Source organism: Gymnogyps californianus, chromosome 4 (assembly GCF_018139145.2).
Source record: "Gymnogyps californianus isolate 813 chromosome 4, ASM1813914v2, whole genome shotgun sequence".
NCBI lineage: Eukaryota > Metazoa > Chordata > Aves > Accipitriformes > Cathartidae > Gymnogyps > Gymnogyps californianus.
Window position 1 is genome coordinate 55,037,326 of NC_059474.1, and position 6,882 is coordinate 55,044,207.

A 6,882-nucleotide genomic window follows, 5' to 3' on the forward strand; every position below is an offset into this window, starting at 1 on the left:
TGCTTCTGGCTTGAGGCTACACACAGGTATCCTTGCAATTCTGAAGTCTTTATAGTACATTTAAACATCATACTTAAGGTGGTGAAATCACCATTCTTAGAGAGAATGTAGTTTCAGAAAATTTCTGTAGGTTGTTCACTCCTGGTAGACACATGAAAAGAAATTCACAACTATGTGATATTAAAAAAATTAATCCTTCTAAAAGCCATTCAAAACATTTGAAGTTACTCAAGGGGGCTGATTTTTTTGCTTGTGTATAAGAGGTGGAGAGTCATCTTAAGCTTTTCACAAGGTTTATTTTATGTTGTTGAAACATGTCCTGAACACTTCCCTTCCTGCCTAAGATCCAGCTGTAACAGTCCACTATTCCCTTCACATCCCAGTCCGCAAATGCCAGGTCAAGAAATAGCCTTCCTTAAACTCATATTTGATGCTTGTAGTATAACCATTTTCAGCAGGTAAATAGTTAACTCTTTCAGGAAAACACATTTTCAAATCACCATACCTAAAGCTAAATTGGTGTTTTGCAAGAACAAGAGCTGATTAAGGACATCAACACTTGGCTGTTAATTGTTTACAGCCATAAACTATTTCTATATTTAGCCAAAGACACATTTCAAATCACTGCAATTTATTTTATAATCTGAAATAAACAGCAAGAATATGGGTGATATTTTAACAGATTCATAAATATTTAAAAGTCTGCTGATTTTCAATCATATCTTTCTGCAATCTGTCTTTCATAAATACCGAATGTAGTGGCAGGTTATTTTCAGTAAAATAGCACAATTATCATTCTTCTAGAAAAACAGTCAAAATAGCACAGAAAATCTTTAAGATTAGGAAGTTCCTTAGTATGATTTATTACCTAAAAGGTACTAATGTATTTCAGAAGCATGCTACAGCTGTATTTCTGGTGCTCCTATTAAGAAATTCTAGCTTCCAGATTGCCAGTTTGATATATGTTTCTTCATATGTCTCATTTTTTTCATTGTTGTCATAAGGACAAAGCGAATTTGACAGCAATATTTACTTCTATTCTGCCAAGGCAAGAAAATTTGAACACTGATTAGGAAGGAAAGCAACTAAGAAAAGATTGCTTTAATAAATCATATACTACTAAAAAAAAATCCCAGAGGGCCTTTTGGGGGGGAAAAGAAATTAAAAAAAAAAAAAGCTTTCCCTTCTTTCTCTATGGCATACAGAAATTTTAGGTTTAAATGTAAACTAATTTCATAAACAAGTTTTTACCTGTTAGGCATAATCAGCCAGTTTAGCCAAATTAATGCTACACATCAGCTATGATATGACGGAACATTCAAACACTACATATGAATATATACTTATGAATATACAATATATATAAATATATTATATATATTATATATATTATACATATATCTATAAATATAGCTGTTTTGTTAGCCATCCCCTTCTCCCACCAGAACTGGGTGCTTTCAAATAACCAGATATTTGAAGCAGAAGATACCCAGTGGTATTTCTCTACCAATTAAACGCTTTGTAACTACACCCGGTACACTCAGTTCTCTGAATATGGAAACTGATTCTAATGTAATGCACTATAACAGTACAGTATTGACTCTTGCTCTTCACTGGCTGAATATGCTAGCTAGCCTTTCTGGAATGACCAACTTGTAATCCTATCACTAGTCCCACAAACAAAGCTGCTTTCAAGAAAGAATTAATATTTGAATGTCATAAACACACTGCATTTGCAGGCCTACCGTTCCCTGGAACTAAACCAGCAAAAGTAAAAACCTGCAATGTGCTTTTTCCAACTTCATAAAAACTATTAAAAAAAAATTCTGATGACATCATGCTGTGATGACAGAGACACATATAATGCAGAGATAGAAATAATATTTCTGTATGTATGTCAATGGCAACTTAATAGGCATATGCTCCTGAAAACAAATCAAAGCTCCTCTGGGAAGAAAATGTATTTTCAGGACAAATGAAAAACAACTGACCAAAACAAGAAAACACTTGGTTACCTTGAATCAAGTTACTTTCTTAGGAGACAAAATTGAAGGAGATCTTAAAGTTACTTAATTACATCAGACTATTCAGAAATCATAACAACTTCCTTCTAGACAGGAAATCAAAGTTATAAAAAGAAAATTATGTATAGCTCAGTACAACACCACAGAAAAATTAACTGCTTTCTTAACATGGGCCCCTTTAATGTGAAGATTTACATTAAAGCAAATCCAATTGGTAGGAGGTAAGACAGCCATGAAGTGTCATGCTAACATGTTTTGATTTTTTTTTAATTAGGGAAGCAGACAAGAAAATGTATCAGAGATATCGAGGTTGTATCCAAGTTCAGTTGAATTACTTTAAGGTTGAAAAGCCAAAATGAAAGAAAAGCCTTTGAATTATACAACACCGAAACACATCAAAATGAACTGAAGCATTGCTCACCTAGAAACATACAAACATTGTGTTCAATTAGAAACATAGAAAGCAATTCCAGCACGTCAGATGAGGATAAACAAGTAGAGAAACAGAGATTAAAGGCTTACATATGCATTTTATACTGTAGATTATGAGCAAAGCGTGCAATGTTAGGGAACAGATTACCCTAATTACTTTACTACTGTAGTGGACTTTTTCAAGGGTGTTTAAAAGTAACAAACAACATTGCATAGAGACAGATAATTTTAAAAACAGCTTTAGACAATCTAATGTAAAAAGTGTTTATAGATGAATTAACCTGTCCCACATGAATGAAAAACAGAGTTTCAACTCTACACATTTAAGAAGGATTCAGATATATCACTTCTGGAGTTAGTACAAGCACCTTTGTTTAGATTTCTCTCTTTCAACAATAGCAATTTCTTTTTAACGCAATTTTAAGAGCTATATCATAAAGCGCTCTTTTCTATAGCACATCATAAATCTTCACAGCAGCCAGGATGTGGGTCGAGCTCTAGACTACTCACTCCGTGAAGGCTAAGACATATGAACTGCACACAGATAAACATGTTTTTTAATTTTCAAATTTTGTATTCTGACATCACAGAACATAAACCTTTGACATACAAATCCATATATCAGGCGCTAATCTAAAACAGGAGCCCAGGCAGTAGAAAGAATGGTTCATTCCATTTCTAGCAATGCTTTTTTCACAAGAATAGATCTCAAATCAGTACTATTGGGAAAGTCTAGAGCCACTAGCAAAGAATCCCCAGAAGAAAAACGGGGAAGAAAAGGGTATACTACAGAGTTTCTTTGCCCGTATAAAGTAAACACAAGAAACTTGAGCAATACATTGTCTCTCTGGAAAGCTTCTTTGCAGAAGCAAGACATTTATATAATGCCTCATGTACTGCATTTCTCTTTTGTAAAGATTCCATAAATATGTAACAAAATAAACAGAATGACTGAAGCAACAGCCTGGGGGAAAACAGTAAATAGAGCTCATTTCATATGCAAAAACAATAATGAGGAAAGATCAGTTACTGCAGTTCTAATAACAAACAACAGATCATTCATAACAGAAACTTAAATAACACTGTGTTTCAGGTGAGCAATCCACACCAGGGATTGGAATTTTTCCTTCCCAAGATTTTCATTTCACTCTGGAAGTACAAAGGAAGTGCAACAGCATCCCGGTCTTCCCCATAGTATTTTCTTGCTGCATATGGGTGTTGCAGTGATACAGAATGACTGCAATGGTCCCCAAGGCTTCCCCCTTTCTCAGCCGACACGCATCGGGACACTGGTAGCATCTTTGCAACAAAAAGGGTTCTCGGCACCAAAAGCTAACGAGAATAACTTTGAAAAGGTCTCTGCTGGATACAGTCTAAAGGTATAGTGAACAAAATGCATGTATCTTTGTACCTTTCTATCTGATCATCATACTGAAATACAACTCAGCAGGAGCTGAGAATAAGGGAGTATTCGCTTCAGATTTCTGGCAAGACAAAACAGTTTGTGACTGTAGAAATCTAAGTTATATATACAGATTTTCTGCCACACTCCCTCCCCTGCCTATTTTTTACCCCATACCTACAAGGAAAACAATGGTTCCTATCTCAGTTCTCATGTTTGATTCATTGTTGATCCCATGCACATTTAATGTTCAGAACAGCAGCTACGGCAACAGATAATTTTTTCATATTAAAAAATGAGGTTACAAACTTGAGGTGGATAATAGAGTTTTGCCTTGTTATCTCTAAAAGTAGTTGAACAAATTGGCTAACTATATGTTTAGAAAAAGCAATTCTATGTAAAATTTAAAAAAATATATCCTCCAGGTTTCACATACCAAAGCCTTGATACAACTTCAGACAAACCAAATCTCTCTAAAAGTGTCCAGAGAAACAAAAGACGTAATTCGTACGAACGAACATGTGCCATGCACTATTTCTTTCAAATGCATTGGTTTTAAATCATATTATTAAGCACACAGTATTTTTTTTTTTTTAATGGATATATGAAGCAAGTGCGAGCTTCATAGTCCTAACACATATATCCTCTAGCTGAAGTGACGTGACAGGAACCAAGAATTGTTTGTCTGGCTATGGTATAACTGCAATAGAGGCAACCACTGAATGAACCTAGACTTGGCAGAGTCTGCTTATCAAATAATCTTGCTTATATGTTTATGACCATCCACTTTTTCACCTTTACATGTGCCTATCCACATGATGGCCACAGAAACCTAGCCCTGGCTTCTGAGAACCCTAAGTCTCATGCAGGATCAGTGGCAGCTTTTTTTGTGGAATCGGTACTAAAATATCCGAAGTCATCAGTAGTTTAACTTCTGCATTAGCTTCAGTAGCTTATTCTTTAAAGTAAATAAATTGGGGTCACAGATAATTTTAGACACTCAAAATTCATCTATTTTGCAAAACAGCTTGTGCAGTTACATTGGACTTTACTGAAGTATGATATCAAACTTTAACATTATAGCCCAATAGTTGGAATAAAATGAAACAAACGTTCCTAAACAAAGGCTCCAGAATAGCCAGAGTATATTTCTACCTTTAATTTCAAACATTTAATAAAGTTTTCTTCCTTTTATCTTTGCACATCCTTGCTTGCAAAGTCATCTTTTCTGCCTCTATGTGAAATATCAGCCTATATAAAAGCCATAGTTGCTTAAGAATAGAAAATATATCCAAAATGAAGTTAGACGCAAAGATGCATAGACAGGCATGCATAGAACTGCAAATATAGCTTCCTAGTTGTAGTTTGTAATTTATCTGTATGCTAAGAAGCAACAGACAAAACCGTTCAAGTCAACCTATTTGTGTTTTCAAATATGAAATACTAGCATGTGAATCTGGGTAAGTTACAGATATGTGATTACTATATAAAACATATGACAAGTATCTGTATATACAAATGAAACCCCAAATATTGAACACAGTTGCAAACAACTAAAGACATACACACACACACACATATATATGTTTTCTCATGCACCCAAATACAACTATTGGGATAAACATTAACTCGTGTGTCTACTGCTAATGAGAAACCATGAAGCTAACTAAGATTCAACACAGATGCAAATTCCATCTTTATGACCAAAATGTCACCCTGTCTGTTCAGAAAAAAAAAAAAATGTGACTTCTCTAGGTCACAAAAAAAATGGTGTTATATGTCTGAGCATGGACAAAATAAATTAAAAATGCATTTGAGATAAGGGAAATTTGAAATATTTCATATAATTGGGCTCAAAGATCCTGAAAATCACATGAAAACAATAACCACTTAAATGATTGTCCTAAACAGATTTTTTCTATCTACCTTTTTCAAGGACAGAAACACAATGTTTTCTTACTTGTGAAAGACAGTGACCTCTAAGAGTTGTAAAAGAAATGAAAGTTACCTGCGATTTTACATGTCAAACGTATATTTGCCACATAGTCAAGCATTACCAGCAGACCCTAAATATTTGATGATTTTCTAGGCCTCCATTGAAATGCTGAAGTTGCATTAGATCATAGATTGCGTATGCATGTACATGAGAATAAGACTCCTGCATTCAGAGGGAGGATAATTCATAAACCTTGCATACATGTATCTAGGTCTTTCTGGAGATCAAGATGGAGAAGTGACAAGTCTGTGACAGCAGCCAGGCTATGCTAAGTGCTGAGCTCCTCAGCATAAGCAGCTTGGGGCACATGGAGAAGGTAAGGTATGTGTAGAACTGCCACCCACACAGGGAAGAAGCTCCTGGTGAATTTATGAACAACCAGAGTTAAGCGGTGACATCTGAGCAAAGATTTTGCAGGACTGCAATTTTGACATTAGTTGCTTTCATTTCAGCCAAGCCATCTTTAGATACCTCAATCGTTCAGTGGACCTAGCTCTTACAGGTTTATGTGCAGTCTGCTATGATTATCCTGCCTTTCATTAAAAGAAAGAGACTAAGTAACTCAAGTCCTAATTATTTTTTAAGCTTTTTTTAGGAATCTTTTCAAAGATGATTAACACATTTTCTCAGCACTGGACATGACAATTAGGCAGAGTATTTCAATAGTTAATCAACCAGTGTAAAATAGTAATGAATAACATTCACATATCATTCCACTCAGATTCTCATAACAGAGTTTAATTGAGCTTTAAGTGATTTGAAACACTTCAGTTGGTTCCTTTCATAAAAGTAAATTTCACCCGTTCTGAATTGTTGTGTAAGTGTGCTTCTTAAAAGTGCCACATTTAAAAAACATTATTTCCACTAGCAATTGTTTACAACTCTATATGAAAGACATGTAATCAGAACAGGTTTTATTCTGTAGTATTTCATGAGGTCTATGTATTCTTATAGTTTTTTTCTACCAAAATATTAATGGAAATGTAAGATGCAACTTGTAACTTAATACCCTGAATATATGCAAAATA